Below are 16187 nucleotides of genomic sequence, written 5' to 3'. Positions count from 1 at the left end.
TCATGACAATGAACTCGTTCTATTGGCTGGGCTGCCCCCTGAAGTATCAATAGCTGTTATTATCCCCATCATGGAGTCAAGCTGCTGAGGCCCAAAGGGCCCAAGGTTGCAAAGCTGCTAAGGGGCAGGGTTGGACTTGGCCCCAGCTTTCCTTACACCTCACTTGCCGCTCCATGGACAGTATCATGGTGTTGTGATCATATGTGATGACGATGGCATGTGCTGCTCTGATGAAGCAATCACCCAAGAGCCAGTGGCCTTGCTGGACAGTCCTGCCTCCCGTGGAAACCCCTGCGGAGTTCTGGTTTGCCTTTTGGGCCAGATCTGGTGAGCCAGGCTCCCCTAAAGGTGGCGAGGAGCTCTCAGCAAGAACAGTCCCAGGTTGATGTCCAGCCCACTTGGCCTGTAGCTCTCACACACCCTTTACCCAGGATTTTTCTCCTTCTCTGCAAGTCATGAAACCTCTCAGAGGGAAGGCAAAAGCAGCTGATGAAGTGGTCACAACCCTCTAAGAGGAGCCAGTGGGCGGAATTTGCAACAACCCCAACCCTGAGGTTTGGAAGACAAACAACCTCTGTTTCAGACAAATGGGAGTGTCAAGTTATTCCAGCCTGATGAGATTACAGCTTGGAGGATCACGAGGAATCAGTTCCTCCAGAAGAGGAAAAAAACAGCTGGCATGGGAGCTCTGCAGGGCCTGCTGCTGAAGGTAACATGGGGTCACAGGCTGGAAGTTTCCAGGTAATGACGGGGTTAGGGCCAAAGGGAACTGGCGTGTGAAACAAGCCCAAAATATAGTGAGTGATGAACCCGGGGCACGTCAGGAAGGTTCGCAAACGGAACCATGACTGATGATTCAGAGGCCCCAGCTTCTGGGTCCCTTCTGTCTGTCCCGACACAGCAAAGGCGAGGGGGGGTGGTTCGGACTCTCAAAGGGCAGCAGTGGAACGATGGAGGGGACCGGGGAGAGAGGAGAGCGAGGCACTTCCCTTGGTCACAGAATTTAAGGGGGAGCCCCCAAATCTCAGGAATCATGATGAATAATATTTCAAGGCCATATTTACAGAAATCAAAAAATTAATGCAAAAACAATCTGTGATGAACAAAATACCAAAATTTTAAAGGAAGACTGGACAGCAGCAGGGCTGGATGGAGCATATTGGAGCCTTAGGCAAAGGGAAAAACCAATAATATTGCTCCTATCTTTATTTAAAATTTTGGCATTTTGTTCATCATGACTTTTTTGCATTTGGTGAAGTGCACGTAACACAAGATGAACCATTTTAACCATTATCAAGTGCGCGGTTCAGTGGTATGGAATGCATCCATCTCCAGAACTTTCTTCATTTTCCCAAACTGAAATTCTGTATCATTAAACACTAATTCCCTATTCTCTCCTCCCCTGGCAACCACGGTTCTGCTTTCTGTCTTGATGCATTTGAACCACTCCTGGGCTCCTTCTATAAGTGGAATCACACAGTATTTGTCTTTTTTGCCTAGCTTATTTCATTGTCCTGGAGGTTCATTCGTGTTGTAGAAGGTGTCAGAATTCCCTTCCTTTTTAAGGCTGAATAATATTCCATCTTGTGTATACACCACATATTGCTTATTCATTCATCCACAGCTGGACATTTGGGTCGTTTCTACCTTGGCTATTGTGAACAATGCCGTGATGAATATGGGAATATGAGTGACTGTCCACGTCTCTGTTTCAATTCCTTTCGGGTATATACCCAGAAGTAGAATGACTGAATCGTATGGTAATTCTATGTTTAATTGTTTGAAGAACGACCAAACTGTTTCCTATAGCGGCTTTTCCATTAATTTTGACTTTTAAAACTACTGCGTTAGAATTTTATTTACCTGAAATGCTGAATTTTTCCAGGATCTGCTTCAGCCTAGTCCTGGCCCTGGAAATACAATCCTTAATGCCTGGTGATTCATCCATGCACCAAATGGAGCCACAAAGCTCTTTTCCAGAACCATGGAAGGACCTCTCGGCTTGCCTGTTATTTAGTGTTTTGCCCTTATTTGGGAAGATAAAGCTTTGGGTTGTTTTTCTGGTTGAAAGACCAGGTAACCTAGACCCACCTGCTACCTTGTGACACTGGCACAGATGTGTGAAGGAGTGGCCAGTGTTGGGGTGCAGTCTGTGACAGATACCGTTCTGGTAGATGGGATGCTAATTGTTCTGAGCAGGAATTGTACTTGCTGGCACTCTTGATCTTAAATTTCATTAGCAGCAATTACTTCTACACGGTCCCTGTGGTTTTCTTATCTTTTCAAGTGAGTTTCTCCTCCATTAAACAAACCAACAACATTTGGATCACTTTCTCCAATCTTTGTTTTTATTTTGTTTTTATTATTGGTAGAAAGAAGAGCGGCCTCACCCCTGGAATGAAACGTGACCTGTGTTCTGACACAACACCCTTGGACAGCCCGAACACATTCTGGAATTACAGAAACGAAAGTTCATCTGAGAAACAAAATGGCTCTTTTCTATTTGTTGTTCCCAAAAGGAAAGTGGAAGTGCTCACTGATGCCATGGTCCCCAAGTCCCCTGGGAGCAGATGGTGCCTTGGGAGTTTCCAGACAGGGGCTCACCATTTGCTTCCTGGGAATTCTCCCCAACAGGGTGACTCACTCTTTGGCTTTTTAGGTTAAATATGGGGTTTCTAGGTAGTAATTTCCATCCCCATTTTGGAAGGTCTCTTATCCTCTCGACGAGGCTCTGTGCTCCATGCAGGGTGGTAGATGGTCTCTTTTGTCCTTATGCTCCTTTCAGGGTGTGTTTACTCTTCGTCTCACACCCTGGGGCTTTCTCTTCTTCTCTCAGTTGGTTGGAACCTGGGTAGGGAATGGCTCTGGGTGCATAGAATGACATTCTCCCATTGACTTGAGGGTCAGTGACTGTGACTCACTAGCTTTGTGCTTCAGTTTCTCTGGTGCTTCAGCATGAACATCTGATTTCCCACCACCTTTTGTCTCTAGTGGGAAGAGCACCTTTGATATGAGAGGAGGAGATGGTGATTAGACACACTGGTGTATGGCTGGCTGGTTGCATGCTTTAATTCTACAAATAATTATGGGAGTCCCACTATGTACCTGGCGCCCTTCTAGGCACAAAATGTAGAGGATTGCTTAAATGTGGCTCGGGTACATTTGGGGATGTAGACAAGTAAAGGGATTTGATGAGAATATATGTTTAGAAGAGTGACTAGTATAGTTCAACAAATGGTGGTCCCCATTTCTGTATTCCTCCCCCTTCTCCCGCTGTCATCACCATGCTAGGCCTTGAGGATACAAAGATGAAAAAGCTATAATTCCTTCTCTTAATTTGCTAGTGATCTAGAGGGCAAGGTAGGCATGTGAACTACAATTTATGTGTATAAGAGATTAATGCTCTCCTACCCATCTGCCCTCTCAGTCATAATAACCCTTTTAGAGATTGGCAAAGAAAAGCTCCTAACAGTCATGTGATTTCTTCCAGACTTGCAAGTAGTAAAATCAAAGCCAGACTTCAAACCCGGGACATTCTGATGCCGAAGCCTGAGCTGGTCTGTCTTATGGAGATGATGGTCAGTGTTTGTCAAATGAATATTCATTCATGGGATGTATGTGAAAATTCCCAGAACAGGCAGAGCAGAGGGAACAAGAGGTGCTTAAAAGATTTTAAAAGAATATCTGATTTTTTTTTTCACCTCCTGTAATGTGTACATAAAAAGAAAAGAGAGTAGAAACAGCAGCTAAAAACCATCTTCTGTGAATCAGGAGCAGAGAGAAACATAGACTCAAAGACTCCAGATTTTGCAGAGGATTAGATTACCAGATGATGATTTCAAAACTGACAGCCGAAAACGGTTTCCTTCTATTGGGATGATTTGGGTCTATTTTCCTTACTTTTACCCTATACGCTACAGCGTAATCTCCTTGTCTTTATTTTGTATCAAGAACTTGTATTCAGGTGAGTGACAGGGAAGCAGAGGTGGGCAGACTGTGGAGAGGAGAGGTAAGAGCTGGTGGTTCCTTTCCTTTCTTAAGAATATTTAATGAAAGCTTTGCACTCTCTGGCTGTCAGGTCTGTCCAGGACCTCATAAAATAGGTTAGCATATTCTGAAGTGACAGTTTTTCCCCTCAAAGCAAAATTGCTTTTTTTAAATTATAAAAATAATCCCTGTTCCCTGAAAAAAAAAAAAAAGACACAGAAAAGTATAAAAGAAAATGAATATTATTCATTATTCTATCACCAGGAGATGCACACATACACGTACACACACACATTATATTACAAAAATGGGTGATAGGTACCATTTGGGTACACACACAATAATTATTCTTACTCTGGGAACATGCCGTAATCAGAGTTGGGTGGGTCTTACATAAATATAAAAGAATATGTTTATGTTATTTGATAAACCAAAGCTGATTGGTCTTAGTAGAGACATCTGAGCCAATCTAGACCAATTTAGACCAACCTAAAAAATTTGGAAATTTTTTTCTGCTGAGGTCTCTGAAACTATGTGGATTTCTGTCCTTTGTTTTTAGTTGTTTTAGTCTTTCTTCATCCATGAAATAGCCCAGCATATTTCCAGTAAATTCCCCACTCCCTCCTTTCCCCTCCTCCCGTCCTCTTCTCTTCCTTTCCTCCTCTTGCTTTTGTCTCTGCTTATGCTGGCCAGAATCATTTCCTCTTGCTTACAACCTGAAGAAACTTAATGAATACAATATTATATTTACCGCTTTCTAAACTTTTTCACTTAATAGTGTGTCATGGGTATTTTCTCATGTCAATAAATATAGTCAAATGTTCATGTGTAATGGCGGCATTGTATTCCACTATACAGAAGTACCACAACATATGTAACTAAAATGAAACTGTTTTCAGCTGTCAATTCTGAATCTATTATCTAGTAACTAAAAGCTACTTTTCTGGCTTTTTAAAGTAATCCTGCAACAAACATTAGTGTATTTGCATCTCTTTGTACCTGTTTTATTATTACCTTATGACAGATTCCAGGAGTGAAATGAATAGGTCAAAGTGTTCGTACATTTTAAAATTTTATGTAAATTACCAGCTTGCTCTCCAGAATAGTTGCACCTATTTATGTATTTATTTTTAATTTTATTGAAGTATAGTTGATGTACAATGTTGTGTTAATTTCTGCTGTACAGCAAAGTGATTCAGTCATACATATATATAATCCTTTTTCATATTCTTTTCCATTATGGTTTATCACAGGATATTGAATATAGTTCCCTGTGCTCTACAGTAGGACCTTGTTGTTTATCCATCCTACATATACTAGTTTGCATCTGCTAATTCCAAACTCCCAATTCATCCTACTCCCATCCCTCCACTCCCTTGGCAACCACAAGTCTGTTCTCTATGTCTGTGAGTCTATTTCTGTTTCATAGATATGTTCATTTGTGTCGTATTTTAGATTCCACATATAAGTGATATCATATGGTATTTGTCTTTCTTTCTTACTTTGCTTAGTATAATAATCTCTAGGTCCTACATGTTGCTTCAAATTTAATTCTTTTTATGGCTGAGTAATATTCCGTTGTGTGTGTGTGTGTGTGTGTATCCTTCTTTATCCTTTCATCTGTCAATGGACATTTAGGTTGTTTCCATGTCTTGGTTATTGTAAATAGTGCTGCTATGAGCATAGGGGTGCATGTATCTTTTTTGAATTATAGTTTTGTCTGGATGTATGCCCGGGAGTGGGATTGCTGGATCATATGGCAACTCTATTTTTAGTTTTTTTAGGAGCTCCATGCTGTTCTCCATAGTGACTGCACCAATTTACATTCCCACTAACAGGGTAAGAGGGTTCCCTTTTCTCCACTCCCTCTCCAACATTTATTATTTGTAGGCTTTTTAATGATGGCTATTCTGACTGGTATAAGGTGGTACCTCATTGTAGTTTTGATTTGCATTTCTCTAATAGTTAGGGATGATGAGCAGCTTTTCATGGGCCTGTTGGCCATCTGTATATCTTCTTTGGAGAAATGTCTATTTAGGTCTTCTGCCCATTTTTTGATTGAGTTGTTTGTTTTTTTGTTATTGAGTTTTATGATCCATTTGTATGTTTTGGAAATTAAGCCCTTGTTGGTTGCATCATTTGCAAATATTTTTTTCCCAGTTTGTAGGCTGTCTTTTCTTTTTGTTTATGGTTTCCTTTGCTGTACAGAAGCTTGTAAGTTTGATTAGGTCCCATTTGTTTATTTTTGCCTTTATTTCTATAGCTTTGGAAGACTGACCTAAGAAAACATTGGTATGATTTATGTCAGAGAATGTTTTGCCTATGTTCTCTTCTAGGAGTTTTATGGTGAAATGTCTTATATTTAAGTCTTTAAGCCACTCTGAGTTTATTTTTGTGTATGGTGTGAGGGTGTGTTCTAACGTCATTGATTTACATGCGGCTATCCAAGAAAGTTGCACCAATTTACATTACCAATAATAGTGTTTGAGCCCCTAAGTATTCTAAATCTTCCCATTTATTGATAATCTGTTGGGACATTACTCAAAAGATGACAATATGTTTTTTACTTTGTGTACAACTTACTCCTGAAGAAGTTTCAAGAAGGACATGCAGCTATAAAGAAGGCTCAAAATCCACTATCACCCCAAATCCACCATCTGTCTGAGCAAACTTCCTTTCAGATACCTCTTTACGCACAGATAAATAGAACATATATGTAACTGCAGATAAAAAGGAATTATTGTTTAAGAAATAAAATATATTAGGGAAATTCCCTGGTGGCCTAGTGGTTAGGATTCTGGGCTTTACTGCCATGGCCCGGCTTCAATCCCTGGTTGGGGAACTGAGACCCTGCAAGCCGCAAGGTGTGGCCAAAAAACAAAAACAAACAAACAAAAAAGGAGGAAGAAAAAGAAAAAAAAAAAGAAAAGAAAAAAGAAATAAAATATATTAGACACATCAGAAACAGCCAGTGTAGCTTACCCTCCTCAACCCCGTTCTCTCATTAGAGGTAGCCACTATCTTCACTGTGGTGTTTATACTTTTAATACATGTTTCTATACCATAAATATAGGTGTGGAACCATAAATAATATATACTGTTATTTTACCTATTTTAAAACTTTATAGAGGCTCCCAGATGCGGAGAAGCTGGGGAGAAGGTGTGGGAGGAAGATGGACTCGGTGGAGAAGGGGGCCGCCATCTCCGTCTCCAACCCCCGGGGGCGGCCCTCCAGGGGCTGGCCGCCCAAGCTGCAGCGCAACTCCCACAGCAGCCAGGGCCGAGGTGTGGAGAAGCCCCCGCACCTGGCAGTCCTAGTCCTGGCCCGGGGCGGAAGCAAGGGCTTCCCCCTGAAGAACATTAAGCACCTGGCGGGGGTCCCGCCCATTGGCTGGGTCCTGCGTGCGGCCCTGGACTCAGAGGGTCTTCTGAAGTGTGTGGGTTTTAACAGACCATGATGAAACTGAGAATGTGGCCAAACAATTTGGTGCACAAGTTCATCGAAGAAGTTCTGAAGCTTCAAAAGAGTTCTACCTCACTAGACGCCATCCTAAAATTTCTTAATTATCACAATGAGGTTGACATTGTAGGAAATATTCAAGCTACTTCTCCATGTTTACATCCTACTGATCTTCAGAAAGTTGGAGAAATGATTAGAGAAGAAGGATATGACTCTGTGTTTTCTGTTGTGAGATGCCATCAGTTTCGATGGGGTGAAATTCAGAAAGGGGTCCGTGAAATGACTGAGCCTCTGAATTTGAATCCAGCTAAATGACCTTGTCGACAAGACTGGGATGAAGAATTATATGAAAATGGCTCGTTTTATTTTGCTAAAAGACATTTGATAGAGATGGGTTACTTACAGGGTGGGAAAATGGCATATTATGAGATGCAAGCTGAGCACAGTGTGGACATAGATGTGGACATTGACTGGCCTGTTGAAGAACAAAGAGTATTAAGATTTGGCTATTTTGGCAAAGAGAAGCTGAAGGACATAAAGCTTTTTGTTTGCAATATTGATGGATGTCTCACCAATGGCCACATTTATGTATCAGGAGACCAAAAAGAAATAATATCTTATGATGTTAAAGATGCTATTGGGATAAGTTTATTAAAGAAAAGTGGTATTGAGGTGAGGTTAATCTCAGAAAGGGCCTGTTCAAAGCAGACTCTCTTCCTTAAAACTGGATTGCAAAATGGAAGTCAATGTACCAGACAAGCTTGCAGTTGTAAATGACTGGAGAAAAGAAATGGGCCTGTGCTGGAAAGACATGGCATATCTTGGAAATGAAGTGTCTGATGTGGAGTGCTTGAAGAAAGTGGGCCTCAGTGGTGTCCCTGCCGAGGCCTGTGCTGCTGCCCAGAAGGCCATCGGATACATTTACAAAAGCAGTGGTGGCCGTGGTGCCCTCCGAGAGTTTGCAGAGCACATTTTCCTACCAATGGAGAAGGTTATTAATTCATGCCAAAAATAGAAATTATTGTTATGTTGGAAAAGAACGTATAGAGCCTTCTTCAGCCACTTTTATTTTTCATTAAGTACAGTTCCATGCTATGATGTTAACAGAGAATGTGATTTGATTTGTGATATATTTTAATATCTTTTAAAGCAGAGTCTTCTCAAACTGTCACTCCAAAACCTTCTACAAAATAACTGTGCTCTATTTTTCTCTTTATGCAGGATCATTATTTAGAGACTGATTGCAGTCTTTCTCAGATTTTTAGTAAAATGCAAGTAAGAACATGATCAAAATTGACTTTGTATTGTACTCTGTAAAACTGTGTGTTTGTATGCTTTTAATGATGCTGAAATTTTATTTATTTGGGGACAGTTTGGTAATAAAATTACATTTCACACACAAAAAACTTTATAGAAATTTTGTGCTGCGAGTATCATATGACAATTTGCTTCGTTCAGCCATGTTTTTGAGATTTATCTGTGTTAACAGATGAATCTCTAGTTGATTCATTTTAACCACAATAGATTTATAATATTTTCCTGTATAGTTTATTTATTTTGTGTCTCATTTACCTCTAAGTCCTGAAGACATGATGCTGTATTTTCTTCTGAAAGTTTTAAAGTTTTGTTTTTCATGTATTGGTTTTTAATCCGTCTGAAGTTGACTTTTGTGAATGGTATGAGCTACCATTTGGACAACAAATTGTTCCAACTCCTGATTAGTTCACCTTCTTCCCACTGATTGGAAAAGCCAGACCTAGCATGTGCCAGGTCTGCACTTCATCTGCTTGTTCTGTAGGTCTAGCTTGCTTTCTCTGTGCTCATATCACACTGTTTTAATTACTAAATTTTATAAGTCTGGTGTCTGATAGGGTACATCTTCCCAACTATTTTCCTCAATCTTAACTATGCTGGCTTTATATTTTCACATGAATTTTAGGATCAAATTGTTTAATTCTGTGAAAAAGCCTATTTGACTTTGAACTGTGTTGGAAAGAACTGACATCTTTAAAATATTGAGTCTTTCCATCAATAAGCATGGTTTATATCTCTAATTAGGAATTTTATGTTGCTGGCAATACATCATAATTTTTCTCCTAGAACATTTCATACATATTTTGTTATATTTCTCCCCTCTGAGGATCTTACCAGTTTTATGGCTGCTTGCATGAGATCCTGTTTTAGATGAAAATTTTTTGATTTGTTACTTGTGTATCTATTGGAAAGCCATTGATTTTTCTGTTGATTTTGCAACCAACATCATACTGAATTCTCTTACTAGACATCATAGAGTAAATATAGATTCTATTTTATTTTCTTAACAGTGTTAACATCTGCAAACAAAGACAGTTTTCTCTTCCTTTCCAGTTCTTATTCTTTTTGTTTCTTTCAAGAATACATTTTAAGGATGCCTTCTCGTATTAGCTAGAACCGACAGACAATATTGAATGACAGACGTGCTATTCCTGACCTAAATGGATTTTATGACTTTAATAGTTTTTATTTTTATTTATTTTTTTAAGGATTCTGTTTATTTATTTAATTTTTATTTTTGGCTGTGTTTGGTCTTCGTTGCTGTATGTGGCTTTCTCTCTAGTTGTGGTTAACAGGGGCTACTCTTTGTTGTGGTGCACAGGCTTCTCAGTGAGATGGTGTCTCTTGTTGCAGAGCATAGGATCTAGGCTCATGGGCTTCATTAGGTGTGGCATATGGTCTCAGTAATTGTGGCTCATGGGCTCTAGAGAGCAGGCTCAGTAGTTATGGCGCATGGGTTTAGTTGCATGTGGGATCTTCCCGAACCAGGGATCGAACCTGTGTCCCCTACATTGGCAGGCAGATTCTTTTTTTTTTTTTTTAAGCTCTTTATTGGAATATAATTGCTTTACACTCTTGTACCAGTTTTTGAGGTATACCAAAGTGAATCAGCTGTATTTATACATATATCCCATATTCCCTCCCTCCCGCAACTCCCTCCGGCAACTCCCTCCCACCCTCCCTGTCCTGGCCCTCTAAGTCATCACCTATCATCAAGTTGATCTCCCTTTGTTATACAGCAACTTCCCGCTAGCTCTCTGTTTTACAGTTGGTAGTGTATATATATTTATGCTACTCTCTCACTTCGTCCCAGCTTCCCCTTTGCCCCCCCGCCAAACCTGTGTCCTCCAGTCCATTCGCTGCATCTGCATCCTTATTCTTGCCCTGTCACTGGGTTCATCAGTACTACTTTTTTTTTTTTTAGATTCCATATATATGAGTTAGCATACGGTATTTGTTTTTCTCTTTCTGGCTTACTTTGCTCTGTATGACAGACTCTAGGTCTATCCACCTCATTACATATAGCTCCATCTCATTCCTTTTTATGTCTGAGTAATATTCCATTGTATATATGTGCCACATCTTCTTTATCCATTCATCTGTTGATGGGCATTTAGGTTGCTTCCAGGTCCTGGCTATTGTAAATAGTGCTGCAATAAACATTATGGCACATGTTTCTTTTGGGATTATGGTTTTCTCTGGGTATATGCCCAGTAGTGGGATTACTGGAGCATATGGTAGTTCTATTTGTAGTTTTTTAAGGAACCTCCAAACTGTTTTCCATAGCGGCTGTCAATTTAGAGCTTTAAACAAATTAATTAATTCATCAAAATTAAAAATTGATGAGATTGAAAAAATTTTTTAAATATTGAAAATAAAAAGGAACTTCCCTGGTGGCATGGTGGTTAAGAATCTGCCTGCCAGAAGACCTAAATAGACATTTCTCCAAAGAAGACATACAGATGGCTAACAAACACATGAAAAGAGGCTCAACATCACTAATCATCAGAGAAATGCAAGTCAAAGCCACAATGATGTATCACCTCACATGGGTCAGAATGGCCATCATCAAAACATCTAGAAACAATAAATGTTGGAGAGGGTGTGGAGAAAAGGGAACTCTCCTGCACTGTTGGTGAGAATGTAAGTTGGTACAGCCACTATGGAAAACAGTTTGGAGGTTCCTTAAAAAACTAAAAATGGAACTACCATATGATCCAATAATCCCACTCCTGGGCATATACCCAGAGAAAACCATAATCCCAAAAGAAACATGTACCATAATGTTCATTGCAGCACTATTTACAATAATCAGGACATGGAAGCAACCTAAATGCCCATCAACAGATGAATGGATAAAGAAGATGTGGCACATATATACAATGGAATATTACTCAGACATAAAAAGGAATGAGATGGAGCTATATGTAATGAGGTGGATAGACCTAGAGTCTGTTATACAGAGTGAAGTAAGTCAGAAAGAGAAAGACAAATATTGTATGCTAACTCATATATATGGAATCTAAAAATGGTACTGATGAACTCAGTGATAAGACAAGAACAAGGACGCAGATGCAGAGAATGTACTGGAGAACTCGAGGTTTGGGGGGGCCGGGGGTGAAGGGGAAGCTGGGACGAAGTGAGAGAGTAGCATAGACATATATATACTACCAACTGTAAAATAGCCAGTGGGAAGTTGCTGTATAACAAAGGGAGTTCAACTCGAGGATGGATGATGCCTTAGCGGACTGGGACGGGGAGGGTGGGGGGGAGTCGAGGGAGGGAGGAAATATGGGGATATGTGTATAAATACAGATGATTGAACTTGGTGTACCTCAAAAACTGGAAAAAAAAAAAAAAGCTCTAAATTGCCCTCTAAGTACAATCTAAATTGCATCCAGAAATTTATTTTGGACATACAATATACTGCATATATTTAGTGTACAATTTTTTTAAAAGTTTATTTTATTTTTGGCTGTGTTAGGTTTTCGTTGCTGCCTGTGGACTTTCTCTAGTTGCGGGGAGCGGCGACTACTCTTCATTGTGGTTCACAGGCTTCTCATTGCGGTGGCTTCTCTTGTTGTGGAGCACGGGCTCTAGGCACTCGGACTTCAATAGCTGTGGTGCGTGGGCTCAGTAGTTGTGACACCTGGGCTTAGTTGCTCTGTGGCCTGTGGGATCTTCCCGGACAAGGGATCAAACCTGTGTTCCCTGCATTGGCAGGCGGATTCTTAACCACTGCGCTGCCAGGGAAGCCCTACAGTGTGCAGTTTGATTTTTTTTTTCTTATTAGTAATGTATATATGGTAATCCTAATCTCCCAGTTCATCCAACCCCAACCCCTCCCGCTTTCCCCCCTTGGTGTCCATATGTTTGTTCTCTACATCTGTGTCTCTGCTTCTGCCTTTCAAACCAGTTGATCTGTACCATTTTTCTAGATTCTGCATATATGTGTCAATATATGATATTTGTTTTTCTCTTTCTGACTCACTTCACTCTGAATGACAGTCTCTAGGTCCATCCATGTCTCTACAAATGACCCAGTTTCGTTCCTTTTTATGGCTGAGTAATATCACATTGTATATATGTACCACATCTTCTTTATCCATTCCTCTGTTGATGGGTGGACGTTTAGTTTGCTTCCATGTCCTGGCTGCTGTAAATAGTGCTGCAGTGGACTGGGGTGCGTGTGTCTTTTTGGATTATGGTGTCCTCTGGGTGCATGCCCAGTGAGAAATTTTAATATGCAAGATTTTCATCGCAGTTGAGGTCAAAATATTTTACAATTTCACTGATGATTCTTTCTGTAATCTACACATGACTTAAGAGAGCATTTTAAGCTTTTAAACATTTGAGCTGTTCTTTTTAAAAACTATATCTTGGGCTTTCAAGGAAGTCTCAGAACATTTAAGAGTCTTGAGATTATGTAGAACATGCTTTCCCAACCAGTGTAATGCAGCTAAAAATCAACAACAACAAAAGGACTCAAAATTCCTTTTGTTTGGAAATTGCGAATACTCTCCGAAATAATTCATGCATCAAAGAAAAAAAATCACAATAAGAATTTAAAAATATTTTGAACTGGATCATAAGGAAAATACGACAGATCAAAACTTGTGGATGCAGTTGAAGCCTTGCTTAAAGGGAAATTTATAGCACTAAAACTCACATTTTAAAAAAGAGGTCTAAAAAGCAATAAGCTGAGCAGCCACCTCAAGATGTTGGAAACAGCAGTGGTGTCAACAAACACAAATATTCACTGAAGATACCTGCAGGGTCATTGTCAATGAAGATTTGTGTTTATTTTCTTGCTGTCTTCTTATCTAGAGCTTTATGATTATTGATGATGCTTCCACCTGGCTTTTCAGGATCTTGGTCCAGAATCAAGTCTTATGATGGTATTTTGGGGTTCCTGCTCCGTGGAAATATTGAGGATGATGCAGATGGTACAGCTTAATTCCTGATCATGAGGTTCTGGCTTTGTCCCAGGCAGCAGGTCCATGGCCTTTTTTCTCAGCTTCTTTTCACAAGGCAGGAAATTCTTATCTCCTCCATCCCTGAGTCCCTTCCCCAAACCAGGTTCCAGCACTGAATGTGAGGCCAGTCCCTTCTGCGATGGCCTGAATATTTGTGTCTCCCTCCAAAGTCCCATGGTGAAGCTCAGCCCCCAGGGTAGCTTACTTGGAGACAGGGCCCCAAGTGGCAGGTTAAATGAGGCCGTAAGTGTGGAGCCCTTATAAGAAGAGATGCCAGGGAGCTCTCTCTCTTTTCCTCTCTCTATGTGCACAGAGGAGGGGCCCTGTGAGGACACAGTGAGAAGGTGGCTGAATACAAGTCAGGAAGAGACTTCGCACCAGAAGCTGAACACTGTTGGACTTCGGGGTGGAACTTCCAGCCTCTAGAACTGTGGGGAAATAGTCTTCTGTTCTTCAAGCCGCCCAGTCTATGGTACTCTGTAATGGCAGCTCGAGCAAGCTGCCACACCTTCCTTTGGAGTGACTGAACCGTCTGCCTGCTTTGTGGCTCAGTAGCCTGTATCTCTTCTTTAGTCCTGATCGCTTTGCTTCACAACTGCTCCACAGAGGTGTTTATCTTATTTTTGAGTCCAACGTTAACTTTCAGGTTTTTGTTTGTTTGTTTGTTTCACATATTTTATCCACTGTAAGGTGAGCTCACAAAGTGTGGGCATGCTGTTTAAGGTCCTTCGTGTGTTCTAATAAGAAAGAATCACAAGGAGACAGACATGCCATTTAATTTTGCCCTAGAAATTAGTAAGAGCCAATGGCCTTACTACATTACTTTTTTTCTCTTAATGGGCACAAGTGCTTGGAATTAACCGGTTACTTCTGCATAGTGACTAAATAGTCCAAGGTTCACTATGAACCAGTATTTTCCAGATCATCTGTAGGGGGAGTGCTGTCAGTCATTCCTTCCCCTTCCCTCACCTCCTGGTCTGCTGATCTTGGCATCTCTCCAACCACAGCTCACTCCAGCTTTGCGTTTCTCTTCTCATGTTAGTCCCACCCTCCCAAGCAAAAGTGGCAAAGTTACATCTTTATGTATCTAAATGAGATGCAAGTTGGGAAGCGAAGCTACTGTGAAGTATTGTTTGTGAATGTGAATGTCTGTGTGTACATGTGTGTTTACTTAACATCACTGCTTTTGACGTGTGAGGGGATGTTATGGATTCTGCCCACATAGGGCAGATGCCCCTGGACAGGGTATGTAACTGTTGATCCCCTCCCTCTGCTCACCCGCTGGTGGCTTCATAGCTTGTAGATGCTATGAAGGCCCTGTTACTTGCAGGCCCTGTAGCCATTTGTGATTCTGCCTTTCAGACTTAAAGCAGAACTGGAGTCTTTTTTTAACATTACCTTCTTTCTTTCTCAGTGCTACAGGATCACATAGTCGTGTCTATGGTTTTCAGCATGTGGTGTTAAAGTTTGACAACTAAGAATCAAATGGAACAAATGGCTTCAGATATGATTCTTTTGAGTCCAGGGGGCTATATAAGAAGGTGGAAATATGATGGGCTTTTGTGTTGCTCAAATGTTATTCACCCATCTATCCATTAGCAGTGTGACCTTAGACAAGGTCTGTGAGCTTAATCTCTGTGAGTTCACCTGTAACATGGGCTTTATACTGCATGCACTGCAAGGTTAGTGTGAACTTTATATGTCGAACACCCAGCCTGTACCTGGAGATGCTCAAAGTCTATTACTTTCCTTTCCTCCCTCCCTCCCTCGGTCCTTCAACAGCTGGATACTAGACCTCAGCACAGTCATCCCATCTCCCGCACCTCACCTTTCTAGGTGTCAGTTTAAGACATGTGAACCCAGCAGCTGGGCTCACAGTGATATCCTTCTGTTTCCATAATGCTGTGGCTGCCATCCGACAGCTGTTAATCAGGCTATGTAGGTGGTTTGTCTGGTTTGTCCCCCTCCTCCCATCATTAATTCCTTGGCTAAGGAGCCATGCAGTTGTTTATGACTCCTTTATTGATTAGGAGAGAAGAAGAGATTGTTTAAAATAGGCTTAAAGGGTCAAAAAAGATCTTGCTGCCATTTACGTCATAGAGTGTTCTGCCTATGTTTTCCTCTAAGAGTTTTGTAGTGTCAGGCCTTACATTTAGGTCTTTGATCCATTTTGAGTTTATTTTTGTGTATGATGTTAGGGAATTGTTCTTTTTTAAAAATAAATTTATTATTTATTTTTTTGGTTGTGTTGGGTCTTTGTTGCTGTGCATGGGCTTCCTCTAGTTTCTGAGAGTGGGGGATACTCTTCTTCGCAGTGTGCAGGCTTCTCAGGGCAGTCGCTTCTCTTGTTATGGAGCACAGGCTCTAGGCATGCAGGCTTCAGTAGTTGTGGCATGCAGGATCAGTAGTTGTGACATGCAGTCTCAGTAGTTGTGGCTCAAGGGCTCTAG

General features: G+C 40.8%; 1 pseudogene; it reads left to right on the top strand.

Moving 5' to 3' along the window:
• Nucleotides 1–3379: 3379 nt before the first annotated feature.
• LOC130851392 (N-acylneuraminate cytidylyltransferase-like) lies at nucleotides 3380–8462 on the top strand (annotated as a pseudogene).
• The last annotated feature ends 7725 nt before the right edge of the window (nucleotides 8463–16187 follow it).

This window comes from Hippopotamus amphibius, chromosome 4, assembly GCF_030028045.1.
Source record: "Hippopotamus amphibius kiboko isolate mHipAmp2 chromosome 4, mHipAmp2.hap2, whole genome shotgun sequence".
NCBI classification, from domain to species: domain Eukaryota; kingdom Metazoa; phylum Chordata; class Mammalia; order Artiodactyla; family Hippopotamidae; genus Hippopotamus; species Hippopotamus amphibius.
The sequence above is the reverse complement of the archived record's forward strand: the minus strand, read 5'-3'. Positions and strand labels throughout refer to the sequence as shown.